This window comes from Lepidochelys kempii, chromosome 1, assembly GCF_965140265.1.
Source record: "Lepidochelys kempii isolate rLepKem1 chromosome 1, rLepKem1.hap2, whole genome shotgun sequence".
Classification (NCBI taxonomy): domain Eukaryota; kingdom Metazoa; phylum Chordata; order Testudines; family Cheloniidae; genus Lepidochelys; species Lepidochelys kempii.
The window spans coordinates 174,122,811-174,150,483 of record NC_133256.1 but is presented as its reverse complement, the minus strand read 5'-3'; positions in this window follow the sequence as shown (position 1 = coordinate 174,150,483).

Here is a 27,673-nt window from a genome sequence, read left to right as displayed (position 1 = left end):
TTCAGATTGTTTCATATGTATGTAAATAGGTTGTTTCTATGTATAGTATTGTCTATTTACACACTTGTGTAGACTAAAATGATGCCAACATGATGACAAAATGCTAATGAATTAGCTGTTAATATGTTGTTTAGAAGCAGACCGCGGGGCCTTATGAAGTGCTTTAGTGGGCCATGTATGGCCCATGGGCTGTAGGTTGGGCACCTCTCAATTATAAAATTGGAAGGCACCAGCGTGCTCATCCAGCCAGACTTAATAGAGGCCACCAGACTTCCCTGAATTAATTCCTGTTTGAACTAGAGTATCTGGGTGAGAAAAACTTCCAGGTAGACCCTATTTCGCTTAGAACTGGACTACTAAACTACTGAATAGCTATCATGTTGTGATGTGTTTTGGTCAATACTGATCCTGGCCAATATGAACTGTCACATTAAGCTGAAAAGTTCTGAATTCATCTTACCAATCTTCTTAGCTCTCCAGTTGTTCTAAGGTTCACTCCCCTTTTATTTTCTTGTCACTTTTCTATACTTTCAATGAAATAAGTTGACTAAATGGGGACAAGATAATTTTATGATGTTAACTCCATTTAGTGCAATGGAATTACACCAGGGAAGAATCTTGCATATTCGTTTTACCCTTGGTTAGTTAGAGCAGGTTACTTAGGTGTCAGGAGTCCTGACTTCTGTTACTGGCTCTATAATTGACAGGTTGTGCATCTGATGACAACAGTCAAGAACTACATAAAGAACTGCTTTCTCCTAACACTGAAAAAGAAATAGGGAAAATGGTATAACTCCCAAACCTACTTTGTGTGTGCAACTCTCTCTTCTGCTACTTCATTGTAGAGCTTCAGCCTGGAACCATCCTAGTTTCTCTCCCCGACTCCCATCTGGTTTCCTGATACAGGTTTAAAGAAACAGAACATATATCCTCACCCAGTTGTGACTGTAGCCTGTCACTTACCCTGACTTAGTAACCTACCGGTGAAACCTACCAGTGAAATGGGTGTAATAATTCTCACCTACCTTATAGGGATGGGTTGTGGGGCTTAGTGTTCAGGCCATTTGAGATCTTTGGAGGAAAGACACCTCCAGAGGTTCTCAGACCACCGGTGGTGTGTGGAGAGCTGGCTGATCATGTGATGCTGGGTCTCTTCACGTCCAGCTGATAAAGTATGTTAAAAGACAACTAAAAATATCACTAAATACTTCCCTACGATTACTCTCCCACATAAATTATTGCAGTATTTATCTTGAGGTTGCAATGCGATCATATTTGGGAGGTGATGTTATGAATCGAAGAGGAGCTGATCCATGTGGCAGTGTCTCCATTAAGATGTAATCTACTCTGTGGAAAAGGCTGACAAAATCTTCTTATATACAGTAAATGTAGAGTAGCACTCTAGTGATTGTCTTCCATGCATGAATTCCATGGCAGTAGCACAACATTCAGACAACAAGATCATCTCCTGTAGCCAGGAGCTCCGAGGTTACTGATCATCCTTCATTTCAAAACTAGAAACGATTTCTATTGATCTCTCTGCCTCAACATTGGGAACATGCATTAGCTATCTTTTCACGTTCTAATGTGCAAATTCATAGGGCCTCTCGATCTGACTTGCTTTCAGGCTGATCAAGATAGCTGCCCAGTCTGGCAGTCATCTATTATGACTGGGGGATTTATAATGTTAAAATATTACGCCTCTTTAATAGATCGGTGTAACCTTAAAATATGAAAGGATTAAGTATTTTATTTGCTTAAAATACCACCACTCTCTGGTTTTGCAGGAAAGGAGCACAGAAAGATAATTGTAGAACAGCAGCAGCAAGTGACTCTAGACGGAGTCCATCCATGCATGTGACTACCTTGCCATTGGTGCTCTGTTAGTGATCAAAGTACGAGGCCTGGAAGTGTTTGGCAATAAAGCAAACACTTGGTTGTTTAAATCTGAGGAAGATTGGAAGAGTGAGGGGAAATAGAGGACTGGGAAGATCCAATCACAGGGACAAGGGTTGGAAAAAAAACAGGCAGCATCCTCAGCCCTTCTCATATTTCCCCTAAAACTATCTGGAGATTTGCACTACTTCTAGAGTATAGCCTAATGCTAGATAGTGTTGGAACAACTTTAAGCCCATTCAGTGAATTTGATCTGATTAAGAGCCTTTGATCAGATTCACTTCCCTCTCCTGATTCTCTCTCTGCTAAGGAATTGTTGTGGATTATGGCTCTCCAAAGTTGTTCTCATGTTGTACCAAAAAGAATAGCCTTAAAGCCCTAAAACAATGAGTGATAAAGAACTGAGGGAGAGTAATGTTGTTAATGCAAACCAGCATGGGTTTAAGGAAAATTGATCCTGTCACACTAGATATTTTGAATGAGATTACATGTTTGATGAAGGGAATAGTCTTTCTGTAATACACTTAAACTTCTGAAAGGCATTTGACTTGGTGTCACATGATATTTTGATTTAAAAAACGAGAGCAATATAAAATTAATATAGCACACAGTAAATGAATTAAAAACTGGCTAACTGATAGGTCTCAAAATGCAACTGTAAATGTGGAATTGTCATCAAGTGGGTGTGTTTCCCCTGAGGTCCTCCAGGGATCAGTTCTTATGCCCATGCTATTTAACATTTTTTTTTATCGAAGACCTGGATGGGGAAAAAAGAAAACATCTAGGAAAAAAATGTAGTGATACTTTCAGGACAATGATTCTGAAAAAGATTTGGGGGTTGTGGTGGTTAGTCAACTAAGCATGAGCTCCCAGTTTGACACTGTGGCCAAAACAGTTAATGCCATCCTGGGATGCATAAACAGGGGAATGTAGAGTAAGAGTAGAGGGGTTATTTTACCTCGTATTTGACACCTCGGCTGGAATATGGTATCCAGTTCTGATTCCAACTGTTCAAGAAGGATGTGATAAACTGAAGAGGGTTCAGAGAAGTGCCAAGAAAGGATTAAAGGATTAGAAAACATGTCCTATAGTGATAGACTCAAAGAACTCAGTCTTTTTAGTAAAAAGAAAAGGAGTACTTGTGGCACCTTAGAGACTAACCAATTTATTTGAGCATGAGCTTTTGTGAGCTACAGCTACGAAGCTCACAAAAGCTCATGCTCAAATAAATTGGTTAGTCTCTAAGGTGCCACAAGTACTCCTTTTCTTTTTGCGAATACAGACTAACACGGCTGTTACTCTGAAACTAGTCTTTTTAGTTTAACCAAGAGAAGACTGAGGTAATTTGATTGTAGTCTGCAGGTATCTACATGGGGAACAAATATTTAATAATGAGCTTTTCCATATAGCAGAGACAGGTATAACATAATAACACAAAGGTTTGACTGGAAGCTGAAACTAGATAAATTCAGACTGGAAATAAGGTGTGATTTTATTTTTTTTAACAGTGAGAGCAATTAGCCATTGGAACAATTTACCAATGGTTGTGGTGGATTCTCCATCACTGACCATTTTTAAATCAAGATTGGATGTTTTTCACAAAGCTATGCTCTAGGAATTATTTAGTGGAAGTTCTGTGGCCTGTGTTATACGGGAAGTCAGAGTAGATGATCATAATGGTCCCTTAGAATCTATGAATATGTATTACAGACATAGCCAAAGGAGTAGAATACATGGAAGAACCACAACAGAAATTAACTCAAAAAGGAAGCACCTCTAATTCTACTTGCCTACACCCTTTCAGAATGCTAACTAGAGTTCTCTCCATTACCTATGATTCTGGTATCTCTCATTAGGATTTGTGCTGCTCCTGAGATTGTGTGTACACTTCCTTTTTTAAATGCCTGGATAAGAAATACAGAAAGCTTAATGTCAAATTCAAGATATCAGAAACAAGATAGGCAGGAATTCTACAGGTTTCTGTGACTTGAATGGCTGCCTGGAAGATTTTGCTGTAAGGTATTTGAAAAGGCTCAAGTCACTCAGTGAGTGACCCATCAAGTTTGGTCCATATTGAGTGCAATATAAAGCCTTGTGCTCAGGCTAACAGTGCATTGTTATTTAATATCAGTAGTTTTTATCATGCTGTATGTTTTCAGGGAGAAAACAAGCACTGTAGATTGAAACACATACTCTGAAGTCTTTTATGGTAGACAATCTTGCATTAAGAAGATGCAACTAAATCAGGCCTTGGACATTTTCCTTGCAAGTCTCAGTACATACTCAACTTTATTTTTACAAAGGGTGATTATAATCAAAGGGTAGTAAATTGAATAGAATAGGCAATTTTGTGATGACTGTGCTTTTTGACAGGGTACACCCAGAACTGTATTGCACCAAACTCATAAGATCATAACATAGTAAGAGAGACTGGGATCTGGTTTATGAATGTGATCTTTATGAATGTGAAGTTATGCTAAACTTCTATAAACACAGTACCTATTTTCTAAAGCCATGGTCAAATCAGTTAGCTCTCTGAAGATCCTGGTTAGGAAGCAGTTTTTCCAGAATGTTCATTCTATTCTAGTTTTGTGTAAATTGTTTAGTTAATGCACTGTAAAATACACATGGACAACTAGTCAAATTATCGTTTGACTGAAGATGCAATCCAGTTTTTGTTTATGTGCCCCATGACTCTCAGTTAATGACCTTCTAGCACACCTTCCACCAGTGGATACTCTTCGCTAAGATTTCCAAACACGAGCGTTAGATTTTCAAAATTGCTTAGTGGAGCCTGACTGTTGGTCCCATTAAGGTCGGTGAAAATTTTACCACTGACTTCAATAGGATCAGAGTTAGACCACTAAGCAGTTTAGGCACCCCAGGTGGGGTTTTTAAAAGTTAGGCTCCTAAAACCATGCTTAGACACCTAAAAGTGCTATGCAACAAGCAGCTCACATACACTTCACTGAGCAATGGATCAGGCCCATATAGAGAACTCTGTGTTCTGAAATTGTCAGTCAAGCAACTTTCTTGAGCACAAAAGAACCCCTATGTGATGTGAGTTAGTGATGGGCTATTACAAATACTGCATTCCAAACACCACACTCACTGTGGTTCTGCACAGCTTGATGTCTGTGCAGTTTGCTTGTCTATCACAGCAACTGTTGAAAAGCTGTAGATCCCTTGATCTTAAGGTGATGGAGCTACTTTGGCATTCATTGAAGCACTGTATCTGTTGGGAGGTGAAGCCTTGCAAGAAAAACAAACTAGTGGTTACAATAAGTAGATTACCAGAACCTCTATTGATGAAAGACTGTAACTGGGACAGTGACTACTTTCAGAAAGTGCCCCCCAGTTGTTGCTTTTAATACCATTGGCCTATGGAATGAGAATGTATGCTCTGCTGGATTGTAATAACCCTTAGGAATATACTAGACCACAAACTAAGCACATTGTAAAACTGTTGTTTTCACATTTTTCCAATAAAACTCCATGATACCGTAAATCTGTTTTTGTTCCACTTCTAATGACAGAAATGTGTTTTTCATAAAAACAACTCCTCTGTCAAAATACAGGATGTATGATAGTGCTGTAATTCATCCATTTCAGTACCATCGGTTGCATGACCCCTCGTCAGAACAATAAATTACAATCCACTGCTTATAATATTTTTACTTATGAAAGGCTTCATAAAATTCAAAGTGTGCTCAGTTCTGCACTGTCGCTGCAGTTCGTGCAAGGGTAATTCAAAACATATGAGCAGTTAAATGGCAAAAAGTCTGGTGATGCACGAGTACCTGAAGTATTTACATTTGATTGATTGGTTTTGACCTAGTGCAGTTCAACCTCGGTTATCAAAACTTCCTGAACAGTCACGTACCCTGATTAGATTAAAAATTGCCTCGGTGTCCACACAGTGGTATGTAAGAATGAGAATTGTACTAAATGTAGCTTGGTTTTACAATTGACTATATTTTTAATTGCTCAAAGATAACAAAATCTGTGATGGATATGATATTCAGTAATCAAGTAGATCAATAAGAGAAGAGAGCTATAAAACATAGTATGCAACAAAATAAAAAGTAGCATTATTTTATAAAATATCGTAATGAGGCCTCTTTAGTGGACAGTTGAACTCATTACATGTCCTACACGGTACAATAGTCACCACTTAACAAGTCAGCATTTTCCCACACTTGCTTTACCACACAGTGTGCCTGAGATACCAAAATATTTCCCTGTGGTTGGAATAATTGTGATATGTTAGATAATTATGGGTAAAAGCTGAATTATTAATGGTAACCATAGTAACTGTAATGAAATATCTGTACTACATGTAGATTTTCATCTGTATCTCAAAATGTGATTTTATGTGCTTAGCTTCGAAGATGGGAGAAGATTGTTTCAGACCTTTCACATAGGGAAAGAGAGAGAGGTCCTTTGGAACAGTCACCTACCAGCTGAAACTGATGGATTGTTAAGTGACAATGTCCCAGCAAGTAGCCTTAGTGTCCCAGCATGCTCTTGTGATGAGCACCTAAACCAGTTTGAACTAGGGCGGGTCTGACTGAGAGAAGCAGATTGAGACTCTCACAGTTACATTCTTTTTGCCAGCTTAAATCCTCCTGTAAATTAGTTCTGTTCTGCCTCTATAACTGAAGAGAAAAGCCTATCTAGGTTAGCTTGTAATAAAGTGTGAGATTTACATGAGACTAAATTTGTTTCTAAGCTCTTTGCGATTTTAAAAACCCTTTTTCTCTTGTGCTTTATTCCAACGGCTATATTCATACGTTTGGTTTCAAGAAGGCTGTTGGTCAATATCACTGGGCAGAGATTCTCAAATGAAGAAATGCACATGCTTGAAACCCAGCCAGGGCAATAGGCAGTCGGTACCCATGGTGTAGCATTCTTGGGTTCTGGTCTGAGAGTGGACATGTCATGAGATTCCACCCCAACATAGGGAAGGCAAAGAGGGGTCAAAACCAATCAATACTTCAGATACTTCTGCATCATCAGACTTTGCCATTTAACTACTCATACGTTTTAGATGGGGGACGTGAGCACTCAGAGATCAGAAAGGGGGCAGATGCGGCAAACCTCAGAAACATGACAGATACCCCCTCTGGCACTGCTGTTTCACAAGCAGTTAGGTAACTATTAGAAAAGGCACCTCCTTCTTTCCCTAGATGAAAGGGCTGAAATTAAGTCAAGCACGTAAATCACATTTGGGGATACAGATGATCACATTGTGTCACTGTAACTATAACTGAAATAATCTAAATTTCTCATTTGTGTGAAACTTATTGGACCAGGTCTTCAGCTGGTGTAAATCTGCATAGCCCCGTTGACTTTAATGCAGCTATAACAATTTATACTAGTTGAGGATCTTGCCCACTGTGAATTTTTCTTCAGAACATTCCAATTAGGGATTTAATCACTCTGGATGTGTGTTTTCTCACTTGCTTCCTATAGTGCAATGTGTGTGGTGTGGGAGGTTAGATATGCATAGGCAATTTAAATGGGCATAGGCATTGATCAATACTGGAAAGGGAAAGCAATTTCCAGTCAGGCAAGGTCAATCATTTGGCAGTAGTGGCAGCTTTATGAAATAACATCTGTTTCCAGGGAGTGAGGCTTGGACAAAAAAGGTCTTTTCAATATCAACGCTTTCTCAGAATCTCCAGCGAAACCAAAATGTTAATCCTAAGCATATTTTAGAACTGGGGCAATTAACCATTGGTCAGTTTTGAACTGTGTATCTAGTCAAACAGAAGTATCATAGAACAATAAAAAGGTAGACTTGAAAGTAACCTCAAGAGGCCAGCAAGTTCAACCCCCTGCAGTGAGGCAGGACCAAATAAACCTAAACTATCCCTGACTGGTGTTTTGTCCAACCTGTTCTTAAAAACTCCAATGTTGGGAATTCCACAGCCTCCCTTGAAAGGCTATTCTGGAATTTAACTACTCATATAGTTAGAACATGTTTCAAAATATCTAACCTAAATCTCCCTTCATGCAGAGCTCAGGAGTTCCTTTCTAGAGGAAATAGAAGGAGAGTGTATTAAGTGTTTAGAGAGGCCTGAAAAATCTTTGGATAAAGTGAGAATCCTTTGCTAATGTATCAGTTCAGAATTTGCCATGGAACTGACCACTGGCTGAAGAACTGAGGTCCAAAATCTAAGATCTCATTTAAAAAAAAATGTTTCTAGCCCATGTGGTTGTGAAAATAACCTTAAAAAACATTTTTAAATGGGTAGGTAAGTCCATATTTTTGTACTTAAATAAGTGGCCTGATTTTCAAAAGTGCTGAACACCCAGCATTACCCATTGTAGTCAATAGGAGCCACTGGTGCTTAGCAGTTTTGAAAATAAAGCCAGGGCTTGGTGCCAAAATATGGCGCTTGGGTGCCTAAACTTAAGCTTTAAAAAAAAAATCTGGGGCAAAAATATATATCTCACATATACATCCAGAACATGAACAATCTAGTAGTTCAATTACCTTCTCAGTTGGAGAATTTTACCAGCCTTTAACATCTTTCCATGAAGCTCTGTAACTGTGGGACTCCCATGTGGTGCCTCAACACGAAGGGAGACCATGGTACATCATGGGATTTGGAGTTCAACCAGGGAGGAGAATGGAGGTATAAGGCCCTGGAACTAAGGCTTCCAGGAGGTACTGTGACTGCACTTCCAAGTCTGAATTTTTTGGTTTTCAAATGAAAATTTTCAACTTTCGATTCTTTGCCAAAAAGTTGAAATTCTCTGGAAATTTTTGAAGAAATTTTGTTTTTAATTTCGCTGAAATTTTCTGTGGGCAAAAACAAAATCCATTTCCAACCAGCTGTAGTTCGCAGTGAAATTAAAAAGAATCAGATCAATTTCATGCTGTCACTTGCCAATGGTATGGTCAGTCTCAGAAGCAAGTGCTGGAAATGTCAATTCAGGAGAGGAGTCTGGGGTAGGAAGGAGGAAATAGGGCTGATTAGTGGGAGGACTTCAGATCTATCACTTGCTAGCTGGAGGTCCTGAGAAAGAGGAAGATTCCCCTCATTGTTGAGAGACAGCACAATGGTAGGAATCTAAGCATGGCAGAGAGTATAATATTAAATACCTAGCTCTTATTCATTGTTGACAGTGACAGAGAAAGAGGGAGGACTTAGTAGGAAAGAAAGTAATTCTGTCGTAGCTATGTTGAGTCTAGTATACTGCAAGACTTCCACGTGATACTGTTACAGAGAGATTACGATAGGACAGTGGGGAGGGAGATTTGTGAGTTATTAGAGTAACAATACTAGTTGAAGCCATATAAGAGAATTTAGGTGGCTTATAACTCTATTTTTAAAACTGTCATCCACTTTACCTGGCACACTGAGGGTCTAATTGAAAATGAGTGAGCCTTGAAATTTTCTTTATTTGTTCTTTTAACACAACTAGTATCAACGAAGATCAACTGGAGAATTAAGCATGCTCTAAACTGTTCATTGTTGTTCTCATTCCTCTGAGACTGTGTTTCCTAGTCACTTGAAACCTGAGCCTCTCTCCAGAAAAATGAAACATAAAACAATTTGTACCCCACCCACCATGTGTTAAAGGCCTCCCACCTATCTTAATTTGTACATCTTCTGTGCCATACCAGTTAGTCCCTTGGCACTGGGATAGGCTTATGAACAGCTTCATAATGTGTTACTTCCTCTCTTTTCTTATGGAGTTTGAGCAGTGAAATAGTTAACAAGGTGTTGACATTTGAAGCATCATCATTTGCAGCTGAGTTTGTTTAAGTGAAGGGGGCAGTTTTCCTCTTCAAGTTCAGGCTGTCCATAAACTGAGGCAGACTCCTCTGTGTCATGTACACTTGTTTTCTATTTTGAAGGTTTTCCTTTGCAACCAGAACAGCTATAGATTTCTTGTGCGGAAAGCTGAGAATGTGGAGAACAATTGAGACATCTGTCCATACCCTTCTACCCAGCTACTTGTCCATCATGGTTCCTCAAGAGGGCACACTCCACAATTTGGGAAACACTGGCTTAACCTCAGGCCTAACATAACTGTGTCCTTCAGTGGAGTCACTCGGAGCAAGAACTGTCCATTGTTGTCTGTCTGAAAGCACCTAGCACATCAACAGTGCTACTATAGTAAGCTCTTTGGGGCAGGGGACAGTCTGTTTGCTTTGTGTGTGTAAGCGGGGGAATGGTCCCGCTATTTCCTGGCTTCTGCACTACCCCGGTGAAGTGGTCTAGCGAAAGGATCTGAGTCCTCGCTCCCATTTCCTTTACCCAGAGGCCTCCCTGCCCTTGAGGACTCCCCTTCCACTCTCCTGTCTGGCAGAGTCCTTGTAACCCCGACAAGGCTGGGCCCAGGATTCCTGGGGAGCTCAACCCCCAACCCTGCTGTGGTCACCTAGGACAGGGGCTAGGGTGTCCCCACTCCAGGGTACTCGCTCTGCACTAAGAACTTCCCTGACCCACTGGTCATTTCATACAATTTAAAGCAAATACAAGTTGTTTAATTAACAATTAATTTTAAAAAAAAGAATAAGAAAAAATGGGCAAGGTTAAAGGAAAACACATCACCCTGCTCTGTGGCAAGGGAACATTACAAACAGTGTCTCCGGACATCAGGGCACTTCACAGTCTGTTCATTGTAGGTCCCAGGTCTCCTTCTCAGGTCCTGGCTGTGCTGCAGGGATGCTGTGGGTTGGACACGTGGAATGGTGGTGGCCACACACCTCTGGGTGGTGGGACCCTTCTTCCCAGCGTCAGCCACCCGTCGGGTAAAGATCCCCCTCCCAGTCTGGCCTTCAAGGACCCTTGGCTGGAGGTGTCTTTCTGCGCTGGGCCCTTTGCCCAGGGTCCCCCCTTGGCCAGCCTCAGTTGCTCACAACACCTGGCTCTGTGGCTGCAGCTATGCTCCCAGCACAAGATCTGCTCTCCCTGGGCTGCTTCTTTGACTGCTCCCAACTCTGACCTGCTTCCTGGGCTGCTTTTCTGGTCCCTCTGGATCTGGCAAGCCTCTGCTCCCCAGATCAGCTTGGGCCTCTTCTTTCTCCTTAGCTCGGCCCCACTCTGTCTGACCCAGGCAATTCCACCTCACATGGAGGACGGGACTCCGTCTGGCCTCCGGACTTCCTGATTAGCCCTCCCTGTCAATCAGGCTGACCTGGAGCATTGGCCTTTCCCCATTGTTCCTGGGGACTGTCAGTCTCAGGGTCCTGATTTCCCATCGACCCTTCCCCTTTTAGTACTGGGAGCTAGCCAACCAAAACACCCCCACTGAATGTTAGTAAGGGGGCAACAGTCCCCTTACATGTGGTTGCCCAGCACTTATCACAGTGGGGTTCTGGTCCATGAGTAGGCACTCTAGGTGCTGCTACAATACAAATAATAATATATTAAGTCTTCTCCTGTTAAAAGCATAAACTATATCACTTCTGCCAATAGGTGATTCCTCCATCATCCACACCAGCTAAATTAAGAGTAACAACATTGAAACTGATGGAGTTGCATTAGGGTAAAATTGATAGGGAAAATGTGTGGGGGGGTTTAAGTGTAATACATTTATGAATTCAAGAGAACAAAGTAAAATATAATTTACCTTCTGAGTTATAACTTTTGAGGTACTGTGCTGCATTTTTGGAACCCCTAAGAGCCATGTACCCCTATTGGCTGGTGCTAGCCAAACCCAAATCCTTGTCATCCCAGTAGCATTGGAACTTTCTGCTTTCTCAAATTCTTTTCTAAACTAAACAATTTAATATGAAAAATCAGTAGTTTGTTCTTCTATTTTGTTTAGATTTCATTCAAAGTGTCTATTGATACATCTAGGTACTTTATTTTTATAAAAGCACATGGAAAAATAGAAGACCTCCTAAACCAATAAAATCAAGCTTCTTCCTGAAACTTCTTCATGCTGAGGGTTTAGATAATGTATTAAAACTATCAGAATAAGCAATTTTATATACAGTGAAAACTATGAAAAATAGCTTTTTGTATCTAAACACTTATTAGTCTAATACCAAATAATACCCAATAGCTTAAATCAGCTCACAATAGCTTAAAAAGACTGAGACAGAAGGTCCTCCTGCAGTGTGTCTACCCAAACAGTTATGAACCTATCTCCATTTCCCCTGCCTAATCATCACTCTTCCATTCTTGAACGATATCAGGGGAATTTTGTGCAAAGTTTATTCACCCATCAATATTTTCCCATACGATATCCCTCAAAACCAAAGGAACAGGAGTCCTTTTATGGCTTTGTAAGCATTTCTGTCCCTGCTAAATTGGGACAATCAGCTTTATGACAGACTCCTATAGATTATTGTTTTTTGATAGACAAATTAGGAAAAAATGCCTTTGTAATTGACATGTCTAAATTCCTTGGGATGACCTTTCGGGGTTCCCAATCATATAGCTAGAGCTCTAGGTGAAATCCTGATCCCATTGAAGTCAATGTCAAAACTTCCATTACAACTAGTTAATAAAAAGTAACCATTAGAAAGAATATAAGTTGTAATAAATAAAGAGGAGGAAATGTACATTCCAGAGAGAAACTCTACTAGTGGTTAAATATCTTCAGGGCACTGCAGAAACTGATCAACTTGCTTTTTTGTGACTGCCAGAATTTGTTGTAGCTCTCTGTATTGTTTCTTACACACAGGCTAGGTGTATCTTACGTACCTGTGCAACATCGAATTCACTTACTTATTAATCCTGAATCTCCTCCCATCTTCCTCCCCACATAACTGTTCCCCTGCTAAATCACTCGTGATGTAAAGGGAAATTTTTAAAGCGTGGAAAAAAATCCATTGTAATATTTTACGGGTAAAATAAATATTTCCTTGAAGGAGTTAGAAATCAGTAGACCACTTCTGCTGTGAGATGTAAATATTTCAACAGGTTTAAAAAATTCTGTTTTTATTTAATTTATCAAGGACATGGGTTAAAATAAAAATAATTAAATGGTGGTACTGTTCTGAGCGACACCTGACCAAACCCCAAGCTCCACCCACTTGTGATGCCAAAATGAGATTCCACTCAGCTAGGTTGTTTAAATATTAAAAGCATCCTCCTTTCCTGTTTGCTTTTTTCAACAGTGAAATTAATAATTTTCACATTCAAATGATTATCATTGGACAGCAGAGTTAAAATCCCTTTGAGGTGAATGGGGCAATTGAAATCTCTTCAAGCTATTGTTTCATAATGGCTAGAGATAGCTGTCACTAAGGATAATGTGTTCAAAGCACCTTGAATGTAAGAAGCACTTTTAGAATATAAATAACTATTATTATTCTATTAAAAGTGGCCATCACTATAGCTAGAGAGAACCACAGATACAAATGCTACTGAATTTTGTGAGTGTTCAGAATCCAGATCCAAATGCCACAGCTAAACTCCATTTCTACACTTGGGTGGACCAAAAGCCTGGATCCAAACATATCCCTGAACTTTTGCAGGAGAATTATACCAAACTTAGGTCTGGATTTTTGTGCCGTTGGCTCATCTCCCCTATTTGCCCTTTATTTTAAAGCAGTCATTGTTTTTATAAAGGAAATTGAAGGTTGTACCTTTTTTAATTTTGCTGGTTGCCTCTTCAGTGCTATACTGGAACATGACTCGTCATGTTTCAGCCAGTAGTTTTAACCAGATGTTCGAAAGGGTTTTTGACAGCAAATGCTGTGTTCATGTTTTTTCCTTTCCTTTCCTTTCCTTTTTCTTTTTTTAAGTATGTTTCTACATAGTTTCAGTCTGTGAAACATACAGTACCTAGTAATAAAACAAGGTACTGATACTGCAGACACAAGGGAGGTGTATTAAAGTACCGTGTATGTTTATATATGTGACCTTCCCATGCCAAACTTCTCTTCCACATGAACTTCTGGTGAAATACATGATTTAAACATAAACAAACAAACACAAAACTGGAGAAATTAACTTATTTCTTTAAGGGCCAGTTCTGTAGCCTGCCTTCACACTGAATAGTATTTACTCACATGAGTAATCTCCTTTACTTCAATAGGACCACTTGCATGAATAAGTACTAGTCAGCTCAATAAAGGCTGCAGAATCTGGCCCTTATTGTAACTAACTTATTACTTCTCCCACATCTCCCCATGTACATACACTTATTGTAAATATGTGGGGTTGCATTATTTTGGTATCCAACCCAAAACTGGTAGTTTTTAAAATAAGTTTAGTTCTGGGGAACTTGTACTCTACCACATATCAGCAAAAGTTGGTCCCATAATTCATAACCAATAATTTATTTGAAAAATGTTGCCTTGATTTCCTGTCTCTGAAAATTCCTGTCTCTGAAAATTGTCACAATTTTCTTAAAAGTTTGTATTGCTTGAAAGTTTTTGCCAGACAACTTCTGTGAATAATTCTTGACCTGCAGCTTTCTCATGAGTGGCTTACAGTACTTGAAGCTTAAGCTGTTTTTGAGTGGACATGAGTCACAGGATATTGGATACATATAACTCATAAAATCAGGCTTTTGGTATGAATACTTATGATTTCAAATTAAACATTCACTTTGTGACCATTCTGCAGTATTTGCTTAAAACTAGGTGTTTTGCAAACCTTCCTGCCAGTAAACTCTTGGCCACAATATTTGCAGAAAATGAACACAAAAGGTACTAATGCAGTCGCATCAAATTAATTTTAACATTCAAATGGGTATTTGTTGAAATTATCTTGCTGTGTTTACCCAGCTCTAATTACAGCCTTTCTCTTCTTGGACCAATATGTAAATACAGTCTCTTTTTTTCTTTGCAACAATAGTTCAGGGGAATGAGAGAGTTCAAAAGAGCAAGATTATTTTTGCTTGAAAAGAAGGATGAGAAAATGTGTCAAAATATGACAACTATAACTATTACTTATGTCTGTCACTGGGGAAAGGTCATGCAGCTTGCACAGTAATGAGTACACAAAAACTGACCATTTCAGGTCCATGCTCCATTTAACTATTTTCTGCTTGAACCAGCCTTGAAAGCCAACGCAAATGTGAAAATTCCTAAGAGGAGATGGTCATTCACTGAACCTGCTGTGCCTCCCCCCATTTTGTTCATTCCCTCATGGCCCTTTGCCCTCTTTTTGATTCAGTGTCCCATAGCTTTCACTTTTCATTTTGTGCCTTTTGGGAGGGCACTACTTGAGTTACACGAGAATGTAGAATGACTACATTCAAGGTTTGACAGCACAAACTATATTCAAGGTTTGGCAGCACAAACTACACAACCAGTGTAGCTTATCCTTGACTTGAAGTCATCATTTGTAGAAGTGAAAATGTAGTTCAGTATTAGGCATCTAGAACTAGAAGCCACCTCATGGGTCATAGGGTATGTCTGGACTGCAATTAGATACCTGTGACTGACCCATGCCAGTTGACTTGTGCTCATGAGACTTGGGCTAAAGAACTGTTTAATTGCAGTGTAGACATTTGGGTTCGAACTGCAGCCTGAGTTTTGGGACCCTGGCACCTCACCCGAATGTCTACACTGCAAATAAACAGCCCCTTAGCCCGAACCTTGAGAGCCTGAGTCAGCTGGCATGGGCCAGTATTGGGTTTTTAATTGCAGTGTAAACATACCCATGGAGTTCAGTCTCCTGCTATTGTAGGCAACCCCATCATGCAATCCCATTCATGTTTATCAAGCTCCATCTTAAAACTAATTATGTTGTTTGCCCCCCTGACTCCTATGGGGAAGCTGTTCCAGAACCTCACTCTGATTGTTAGAAACATTTTTCCAGTTTCCAACCTAAATTTATTGGTTGGTTGAAAGATGAAAATCATTTTTTTGGGGGGAGGGGAGGGGAATTTGAAGTTGTTTATATTTTGAAGGGTTCAAAACACACCTATATTGCTATTTAAAAGTCTTTTTAAAATATCTGTTTTACATTTTATCTCAAATTGTATCAAAATGGTTCTCAAAATTTTTCATTCAGGAAATAATTTTGATAATCACTTTGGTGATGTTTTTGACAAGTTTTTTGATAAACCTTTTTGAATTAAAAAATGCGATTTGCTATGATTTTCTAACAATATAGACAATTTATGGAAAAAAAGTTTTCAAAAAAGATAATTTTTTCAACAACAAGAAAAATCTTCAAATGGCTCTATTCAGTACCTATTTCAGTGAAGTTTTTTAGGTCAGATTTAATTTGTGTCCTATGCTAGTCAGACATGCAATGCATGACTCCAGCTGATTACTATTATTTGTGTTACACCAGCACTTATAGGTCCTAACTGAGATCAGGACTCCAGTGTCTTTGATGCTATATGTACACACAGCAGGAGACAGTTCCTGCCCCACTGAACTTTCACAGTGAAGACAAACAAAGTATTCTTCTTCCTATTTTATAAGTGGGGAATTGAGGCACAATGAGATTAAATGGCTTGCCCAAAATCACACAGGAAATCTATTGAATTCAAATCTCCTGAGGTCCAATCAAATGCTTTAACCACAAGATCATCTTTCCTCTGTTATGAAACAATTGTAAATTTTCAGATTGGTTCAGGAAACTATTTGTATTTATTTATTTCGAAAGCTAAAAGGAGAATAATCTTTGAGACTCACTACTTAGCAATCTACCAGCTCTACCACCTTGCATCTCAGAAGGAATTCATCACATCGTTACTGGCAGGCTTTGAAAGCCTTTTTGGTTTTTGTTCACTGATTAGTATAGCAATCTATTTTGAAAGATACGTGGGCAGATATGGGATATCATGTATTTGTTTCAATACTAGCCTTTTTTTTGCAGTGAAATGTATGAAGCTTTTAAGTAGTCTGGTTTGAAGGGTCTGATGTCAAAGAAAAACTATTAGGGTTATAAATACAGTTTCTGTAAACTTTCGTAAGTACTATAATCAGTAACGATGTATCATCTTTTGCTTGTCTCCCTTGAAGTGCTGAAGCTTTTTCTCTTTAAAAACCACAGGCATTTATATTAGCAGCAGACATTAACAGTTGAGTCAAACATGTAAAATGAGTTAATTGTACAGTGTGACCTGCAGAAAGCAAAATTTCCATTTAACTCCACGTTTTAGTGCTTTATGGATTAAGCTAGTACATCACTTGGCCTTTTCTCTTTTTTTTTCTGCAATTGAAATCAGTCTTATGGAAAATTGGCCTTTGCGCCAGTGATGAGCTGCTAAACTTAAGAGATCTCCAGAATGTCCTACCAGATTTCATTCTTTTGTTTTAGAATTGTTTCCATCTGGTGCTTAGATATAAACCTGGAAAATTTAAAGGTTCTCCCTTCTCACCCCGTCTGATTTCCAAACATTGGTAAATAACCTTCCCTATCAATGAACTATAGAATGGATAAAAACATGGGACTAATTTATGTAGCTGTACATTACTGAAAGTTTAATTCTTTATCCAACATTTGGAGAAATAAATATGCACTTTAAACTCAAACTAAAATGCACATTGAGCATACAATTAGAATATTAGTGTCTGGAGATACATAATGCCACATTGGGACAGGTCTGCTGTGTTAAGAGCACACAGTTACGCATATATGTATATGGTTAATTTAAGTGCAAAATCCCAATATGTATGCACAGACTATGTGTTCATGTGTGCACATGGCCCTTTACATGTTATAAGTCAGATGTTCACAAATGTATGAAAATCTGGCTCATCACATCAAAAGCAGGCACTGCATACAGTATCACCAATCAAAAAAAAACCTCACAGATTTTCTCCACATTTAAAAAATCATGATTTTTAAACTGATCTCATTATATTTGGGGGCAGGGGAGGTGAGGGCAGGCTCATGGTTTATGAATGCCTGTGACTGACAATACTGTAAAGGAAAAATGGGGGGAGATGGGTCCATCAGTCAATGCCTCCAAAATAACCAGAAGGGGAAGCAGACCTCATTGTCACCCCAGAGCGTGGTTCTTGATAATGGACCTGCTAGCTGGCTTTCTAGAAACACTGAAAGAGAGCACCTATCTGGTTGGTGGTGGAAGTGAGGGAGCGAGGGGAGAAGGATAACAGGCCACTGCACTACAACCTTCCTCAAGAACAACTGGGCCCTGGTCTACACTAGGACTTTAGGTCGTATTTAGCAGCATTAAATCGATGTAAACCTGCACCCGTCCACACGATGAAGCCCTTTATTTCGACTTAAAGGGCTCTTAAAATCGATTTCCGTACTCCACCCCTGACAAGTGGATTAGCCCTTAAATCGACCTTGCTGGCTCGAATTTGGAGGTACTGTGGACACAATTCGATGGTATTGGCCTCCAGGAGCTATCCCAGAGTGCTCCATTGTGACCGCTCTGGACAGCACTCTCAACTCTGATGCACTGGCCAGGTAGACAGGAAAAGAACCGCAAACTTTTGAATCTCATTTCCTGTTTGGCCAGCGTGGCAAGCTGCAGGTGACCATGCAGAGCTCATCAGCAGAGGTGACCATGATGGAGTCCCAGAATCGCAAAAGAGCTCCAGCATGGACCGAACGGGAGGTACAGGATCTGATCGCTGTATGGGGAGAGGAATCCATGCTATCAGAACTCCGTTCCAGTTTTCGAAATGCCAAAACATTTGTCAAAATCTCCCAGGGCATGAAGGACAGAGGCCATAACAGGGACCCGAAGCAGTGCCACGTGAAACTGAAGGAGCTGAGGCAAGCCTACCAGAAAACCAGCGAGGCGAACGGCCGCTCCGGGTCAGAGCCCCAAACATGCCGCTTCTATGATGAGCTGCATGCCATTTTAGGGGGTTCAGCCACCACTACCCCAGCCGTGTTGTTTGATTCCTTCAATGGAGATGGAGGCAATATGGAAGCAGGTTTTGGGGACGAAGAAGATGATGATGATGATGAGGTTGTAGATAGCTCACAGCAAGCAAGTGGAGAAACCGGTTTTCCCGACAGCCAGGAACTGTTTCTCACCCTGGACCTGGAGCCAGTACCCCCCGAACCCACCCAAGGCTGCCTTCTGGACCCAGCAGGCGGAGAAGGGACCTCTGGTGAGTGTACCTTTTAAAATACTATACATGGTTTAAAAGCAAGCATGTGAAAGGATTACTTTGCCCTGGCATTCGCGGTTCTCCTAGATGTACTCCTAAAGCCTTTGCAAAAGGTTTCTGGGGAGGGCAGCCTTATTGTGTCCTTCATGGTAGGACACTTTACCACTCCAGGCCAGTAACACGTACTCGGGAATCATTGTAGAACAAAGCATTGCAGTGTATGTTTGCTGGCGTTCAAACATCTGTTCTTTATCTCTCTGTGTTATCCTCAGGAGATTGAGATATAATTCATGGTCACCTGGTTGAAATAGAGTGTTTTTCTTCAGGGGACACTCAGAGGAGCCCATTCCTGCTGGGCTGTTTGCCTGTGGCTAAACAGAAATGTTCCCCGCTGTTAGCCACAGGAGGGGGGAAGGTTGAGGGGGTAGCCACGCAGTGGGGGGAGGCAAAATGCGACCTTGTAACGAAAGCACATGTGCTATGTATGTAATGTTAACAGCAAGGATTACCCTGAAAGAGTGTAGCCACTGTTTTATAAAATGTGTCTTTTTAAATACCGCTGTCCCTTTTTTTTTCTCCACCAGCTGCATGTGTTTAAATGATCACAGGATCTTCTCCTTCCCAGAGGCTAATGAAGCTTAGAAAGAAAAAAAAACGCACTCGCGATGAAATGTTCTCCGAGCTCATGCTGTCCTCCCACACTGACAGAGCACAGACGAATGCGTGGAGGCAAATAATGTCAGAGTGCAGGAAAGCACAAAATGACCGGGAGGAGAGGTGGCGGGCTGAAGAGAGTAAGTGGCGGGCTGAAGAGAGTAAGTGGCGGGCTGAAGAGAGGGCTGAAGCTCAAATGTGGCGGCAGCGTGATGAGAGGAGGCAGGATTCAATGCTGAGGCTGCTGGAGGACCAAACCAGTATGCTCCAGTGTATGGTTGAGCTGCAGCAAAGGCAGCTGGAGCACAGACTGCCACTACCGCCCCTGTGTAACCAGTCGCCCTCCTCCCCAAGTTCCATAGCCTCCACACCCAGACGCCCAAGAACGCGGTGGGGGGGCCTCCGGCCAACCAGCCACTCCACCACAGAGGATTGCCCAAAAAAAAGAAGGCTGTCATTCAATAAATTTTAAAGTTGGTAAACTTTTAAAGTGCTGTGCTTAAAGTGCTGTGTGGCATTTTCCTTCCCTCCTCCATCACCCCTCCTGGGCTACCTTGGTAGTCATCCCCCTATTTGTGTGATGAATGAATAAAGAATGCATGAATGTGAAGCACCAATGACTTTATTGCCTCTGCAAGCGGTGATTGAAGGGAGGAGGGGCGGGTGGTTAGCTTATAGGGAAGTAGAGTGAACCAAGGGGCGGGAGGTTTCATCAAGGAGAAACAAACAGAACTTTCACACGGTAGCCTGGCCAGTCATGAAACTGGTTTTCAAAGCTTCTCTGATGCGTACCGCGCCCTCCTGTGCTCTTCTAACCGCCCTGGTGTCTGGCTGTGCATAACCAGCAGCCAGGCGATTTGCCTCAACCTCTCACCCCTCCATAAACGTCTCCCCCTTACTCTCATAGATATTGTGGAGCACACAGCAAGCAGTAATAACAGTGGGAATATTGGTTTCGCTGAGGTCTAAGCGAGTCAGTAAACTGCGCCAGCGCGCCTTTAAACGTCCAAATGCACATTCCACCACCATTCTGCACTTGCTCAGCCTGTAGTTGAACAGCTCCTGACTACTGTCCAGGCTGCCTGTGTACGGCTTCATGAGCCATGGCATTAAGGGGTAGGCTGGGTCCCCAAGGATACATATAGGCATTTCAACATCCCCAACAGTTATTTTCTGGTATGGGAATAAAGTCCCTTCCTGCAGCTTTTGAAACAGACCAGAGTTCCTGAAGATGCGAGCGTCATGCACCTTTCCCGGCCATCCCACGTTGATGTTGGTGAAACGTCCCTTGTGATCCACCAGAGCTTGCAGCACTATCGAAAATTACCCCTTGCGGTTTATGTACTCGGCGGCTTGGTGCTCCGGTGCCAAGATAGGGATATGGGTTCCGTCTATGGCCCCACCACAGTTAGGGAATCCCATTGCAGTAAAGCCATCCACTATGACCTGTACATTTCCCAGGGTCACTACCCTTGATATCAGCAGATCTTTGATTGCGTGGGCTACTTGCATCACAGCAGCCCCCACAGTAGATTTGCCCACTCCAAATTGATTCCCAACTGACCGGTAGCTGTCTGGCGTTGCAAGCTTCCACAGGGCTATCGCCACTCGCTTCTCAACTGTGAGGGCTGCTCTCATCTTGGTATTCATGCGCCTCAGGGCAGGGGAAAGCAAGTCACAAAGTTCCATGAAAGTGCCCTTACGCATGCGAAAGTTTCGCAGCCACTGGGAATCGTCCCAGACCTGCAACACTATGCGGCCCACCAGTCTGTGCTTGTTTCCTGAGCCCAGAATTGGCGTTCCACAGCATGAACCTGCCCCATTAGCACCATGATGCATGCATTGGCAGGGCCCATGCTTTCAGAGAAATCTGTGTCCATGTCCTGATCACTCACGTGACCGCGCTGACATCGCCTCCTTGCCAGGCATTGCTTTGCCAGGTTCCGGTGCTGCATATACTGCTGGATAATGCGTGTGGTGTTTAATGTGCTCCTAATTGCCAAAGTGAGCTGAGCAGCCTCCATGCTTGCCTTGGTATGATGTCCGCACAGAAAAAAGGTGCGGAACGATTGTCTGCCGTTGCTCTGACGGAGGGAGGGGCGACTGATGACACGGCTTACAGGGTTGGCTTCATGGAGCTAAAATCAACAAAGGGGGTGCCTTTACATCAAGGAGTATTTCAGGCAGGACTTCACGGAGGGTTCCAATAAGAAATGGTGCACCTAAGTTATCGTTCTTATTGGAACAAGGAGGTTAGCCTGGCCTCTGATTGATACATGGCTAGATTTACCTCGCTGCACCTTCTCTGTGAGTGACCTAGAGGAATGAGTCCCCTAGACAGGGGATGGGGGGGAAGCAAATGAGTACAAAACAAATCTGGTCTATTTCTTGTTTTGATCCACTTCATTTATCTTTTACATCTTTGGCTGGCAGCAGACGGTGCAGAAGGACTGCATGCCATCCACATCTCATGGCTGCTCGGCAGAAGATGGTACAGTACGACTGCTAGCCATCCTCATCTCTTGCCTGCCTGGCAGAAAATGATACAGTACGACTGCTAGCAATCCGTATTGCCTGCCTGCTCACCATAAAACGGTTCAATAGGACTGACTGCAGGACTAAAGAGAATGACCTGGTCAAGTCACTCCAAATTTAGTCCCTGCGCCCATGTCTGCCCAGGCGCTCCCAGCCGACGTGGCCAGGAGCATCTCAGACATGACGATGACGGCTACCAGTCGTACTGTACCGTCTGCTGCCACAAGGCAAGGGGTTGCTGCTACTGTGTAGCAAAGCCGTACCACGTCTGCCAGCACCCAGGAGACATAGGGTGAGCGGGCTCCATGCTTGCTGTGGTATGGCGTCTGCATAGGTAACTCAGGAAAAAAGGCGCGAAACGATTGTCTGCCCTTGCTTTCAAGGAGGGAGGGAGGGAACGGGGGCCTGACGATATGTACCCAGAACCACCCGCGACACTGTTTTAGCCCCATCAGGCATTGGGATCTCAACCCAGAATTCCAATGGGCCGCAGAGACTGCGGGAACTGTGGGATAGCTACCCACAGTGCAACACTCTGGAAGTCGACTCTAGCCTCGGTACTGTGGAAGCGCTCCACCGAGTTAATGCACTTAATGCACTTAGAGCATTTTCTGTGGGGACACACACACTCGAATATATAAAACCGATTTCTAAAAAAATGACTTCTATAAATTCGACCTTATTCCGTAGTGTAGACATACCCTGGGATTGTCAAGACTTGATGTGGGAGGATGCTGGTGGCAGGAAGAGATGTTGTGGAAGGCTGGTGAGTGAGGGTCTTTGAAATACCTGATTCTGACCAAAACATCATATTAGAAGTCATTTGTTTTATTATCCACCTGGTCAGAACTGGGAATCTTGTAAAAACGTCTGCACTGAGAATTTCCGTTGATTGATTTTTGCCTTATTTATATAGCAGCTTGCCACTGTAGGAAAGAGAGGGGAGGGGTTTCTGTGAAGAGCTTTTGCCTTTAATTACTTATGCAGCCTGAGAACGGGCCCGGCAGATTCAGTGCTGAAACAACTCACTGAGAGAGGGAGAGAAGCTGTGTTGTTCCTTAGTAACAAAGGCTGTTTAAGGGGCTTGCTGGCACAGAAGGTGCCTCACCCTTCCGTTCTCTCCATGTGCCTCACAAACAATTCACATATATTATATACGCTACGTGCAAATATGTGTATGCTCTAGATTGAAATATGGTGTCCCATTCACATATCATCAGGAGAGAAAATGGGGCTCAGGTGAAGAAGAGGTGCAATGAAGAGCATCTGAAGCTGAGCAACAGGAAACTTAAAGGCCCTTGAAAGAAGGATTCAATTCTCATCATCATGAAGAATTGTTACACTGTGGTGGTATTTGTCAAAATAAAACAGCACATGATAAAAAGGAGTGCAGGCTTTGGTTGCCTAAACAAAAGACTGACATAAATGTCCCAGATAACACCAGATTTGATTATACAGTCTCAGGGTATGTTACACCCATATCAATGACCCTCACAAATTGGGAGTTTATACCCTTTTTACTAGCAGTAACTGGAGCTGCTGCATTTTTGTCTTCCTAGTCATCCCCATCGCATCCTAATCACCACCTGGAAATACCCCTGGCCAGAAAGAAGAGAGACACAGGTCTCCACCCAGAAAGGCAACGGCTGAGAGCAGGTGCCCTTGTTGGATCACTGAGGGGAAATACCAATGTAGTTGCTCTGAACCATCACAGTAAATATTGTAGCTCCTTTATATTTTAGCTCCTGGCATGCTCTTTCCTTTATTGTGGTCACCCCCACCCCCCAATAATAATAAATAATTCAGAATAGTGTAGTGTAAATCTCAGAAATGAAACTGAGTAAAGCCCTCTTAAAATGCCAGTGTGAAATCTCACAATGACAACACACACGTTGATGCATCATTAGGTGAAATAGCTGAACATTATTTTAGTATGACTATTTTAGACTGTATAGAATATTTAAAGGTTTTACAGGGTCTTGGTAAATTGTAGCAGGGAACAAAGACTTCGGAGTGCTTGCAAATCCATGTCCAGTTTTTAGTGTCCCAAATTATTATTTTTATAAGTTGCCATGTTATCCTTATCTAACATTCTTCTAATTGGCTCAGAAAATGAATCATGCATTTGCCTGGCTCAGTAGAGGATATTATACTTTAGCCACTCAGATTTATTCATGGTTTGACAGGGAGTCTTCTCCATGGGACTATCAGAAAACCACTTGCAGCAGCAATCTCCCTTTGTGATGTTAGTCATGCTGCTCAATGACCAATCTTTTTGTAATGCTAGCCACTCAGCAGATGCTAATCCATGGATCATTTTCGGTACAATTAGCCACAAACAAGGCTGTTGTTTTGTGGGAGCAGACCGTTGCTGGTGAGCAGTTGTTCTATTCCAGGCTGATGATTCTATGGAAGACCAGCTATCTGACAAGTAAGCACTTCACATTTTTATTATTTTAGTTACACCAGCCATTGAATATCTTTGGCAGTACAAGCCACTAAAGTATACTGCAGAATACCTTCAATACCAGCGGTCTCCAATTGCAGCTGTACTTGGATGGAATGTGTATCACATAAAGCCATTTTGCCCCATTCAGGCAGCACAAAGTGGCTGTATTGTTGCCAGAAGTGGCAAGTGGGGAATTCCTGTTGCATAGGGACTCTTGCTGGCATAAACCTGGTGAAGGCTGTGTAGCTGCTTCCTTTGCTAGCCTCCCTCTGCCTTCTTCTAGCATAGGCAGAGAGGGATGTAGCAGAGCTCCTCTATGCCTACCCACCACTGGTGTAAAGGCCCTGATTGATCTTTTGCCAGTCAGATAAGTTAGAGCAGGTCCAGCCTGTCTGGTCCGAGTGGAATTCGGCTCCAGGGGAGAATCTATTCTATCATCTTTAACTAACCAGTCTCTAGCAGTGACTAGTCTAGCAATGGCATCTGACAGGGGTTGCTATCTGCTTTTTTGGTGAAATTCTATCCTTACTAATTTCAATAGGGTCAGAATTTCACCCAATAAATAATTCAGCAAGTCATTGGTAGCATGAGCCTCCTAATTAAGACTGCTCCAAAGTCAGCATTTAAAACGGTTGGCCAGTGGATAGGCATGTGCTCCATAGATGCACTGAACCACCCAATTAATGATGAATGTCCATGGCACAGTCTTCTATATTACAGGTAGGACTCTTTCCCCAGTGCTGAAATTAGAAACTTGGGTTTTATTGTACTAACAGAGGCAGCATTCTTGAAGAACGACAGTTACTAGAAAGTAACCTTTCTTTGTTTTGAATGTATCTCCTGTCATTTCCTGGAAATGTTGCAGTTGCTCCCACTTACTGAAGTCTTTCTTCTGGGGAAAATGTTCTCTTTCTGGAAAGACACAGATTTTTACATGTAAGAAAAACGTTGACAATTACACTATATAATTTATTAGCTTGAAACAACACTGTACACGTTGTATTGTATTCTGTAGAAATTTGAGTGGATGCACAAACATCTAACCATTCTCCATATTTATTTTTTTATTCTTTTAAAACACTTGTCCCTGCAGTCTCCAGGTGCATTTTCACTTTAAAAGCTCAAGCTAATAATATCTCCTCACTGGCTATAATAGCCAAGAATTTACAGGTTGTTTTATAATAGCAGCACTGCTCATTCTTATATACAATCTTAAAGAAACAAATCTCTCCCCCAACCCAACCTCTCCCCACACAGAATTTAATAAACAAATGGGCCTTATACCATGCCCTGAATATCAACATGTTTAGGTTCTGTTGCAAAAGTAGAGAGAAAGAGTTCCAGGTATTGTTAGCAGAATTGCCTCCACTTATCTCAACTGCTGTGGTAGGGCAGAGAGTGAGGAGGTCTGTAAGGTAGCCAAAAAATATCTGCCACAACATTCTTCTTTAACTTATTCAGTTTAAAACAATGAGGTTTTACAAGCATGTTATTTTAGGTACTTGGAATGTTCAAACTATACCGTTCCAATTTCATTTGGGATCTAACCTATATGGAAGGCAGAACCCACATGCTAACCACCAGTCCTTTTATCTCCTTATGTTACATTTTTGAAAGTGGTACATAGGACTATAAAAGAAAACTACTATTATTTCATTATTATTTTCTGCGCTTCATGAAAAATATTTTCTTTAATGTATGTTTCATTAAGAAACTAAAGTGAGCAGAAATTTTGCCTCCTGTCCAAAGACAGAGACTCCTGTCCAAACTTTTTTTTTCATGATCATTCCCAGGGAGCGAGGTTTTAACAATGCACATAATGCAGTAGTACTAAATAGAAGTATGAAAAAATGAAGTCTAACGGCCACAAAGGCTTCAAAGGCTCCTAAGTCCCATTTTCCAAAGTGACTTAGGCACTGGAGTGACTTTCAATTAGTCTTTGGCTCCTAAATGCCTAAGTCACTTTTGAAAATGGAAATGAGACTTCTAAATCACTTAAGAGCTTTTGAAAAATTTAAACAGTATTTTCAGGACAGGAGTGTAAGTAACCACTGATTCAGTTAAGTTACTAGTCACTTCAATAAGTTTCCTGCATCAGAATCAGTAGGGTAAATGATTCAATACATCAAAGTTTACTTGAACTTGTTATAGACCACAACATGTTAAATCTGGGGAATCACTGACTTGTAGCAAAGCTATTTAATTTGCTCCCAGTGGAAATTACACAAGATTGCTCCCTGTAGAATGCAAATTGGGGAGTTTATTGAAGACATCTGGTCAGGTGGTTTGGGGGACACTTAATTGTTGATATTGTTTTAAAACCCGCCTTAAAAACATGGGAAATTGTAAATTGGGGTCTGTGAGCTGGTTTGTGTAAATCTGAACTGACCCAAACTTTTGTCTGTACCAGAACCGGAAATAGACCTTTTCTGAGGTTTCAAAAAGTTTGTTTAGCATTTTGACTCATCATCTTTTTTTTCATGCAGTTCTTGGTTCTGGCTGGGAGCAGAAACAGAAGAGCTGAAATACCACAACCCTCATGGTACTTCTGACCTGATCAGAAATTTGTCCGTAGTAGTAATCTTGCACGACAGTGTATTCTCATGAATTTCACACTCCAGTTTGCCAAACCAAATAGATAGATGCAAACAAACATTCCAAAATATAAATGATTACCAGAAACAAATCTCTAAATATTTTGAAGTTTGTTCTCTCTGCTGCTCTCTTTAGTAGTAGCTACAAGATAGTTATACCCATCAACCCATTAAAATATATAAAAGGAAAAATTCAATGAATTTTTACTACATCTCAGTCTTTACCAAAGGTTGATCAGAGTGAGAAGAAATTACCATTAACTATGCTATGCAGTTCCTCTTTCTGCATGACTATTCAACTATCCTGACAATTTCAGGGGTCACAAGATCGTTACTGGTTTCAGAGTAACAGCCGTGTTAGTCTGTATTCACAAAAAGAAAAGGAGTACTTGTGGCACCTTAGAGACTAACCAATTTATTTGAGCATGAACTTTCGTGAGCTAAGTGAGCTGTAGCTCACGAAAGCTCATGCTCAAATAAATTGGTTAGTCTTTAAGGTGCCACAAGTACTCCTTTTCTTTTTAAGATCATTACTGTGTGTCATAATGTGATGTTGCATTGTAA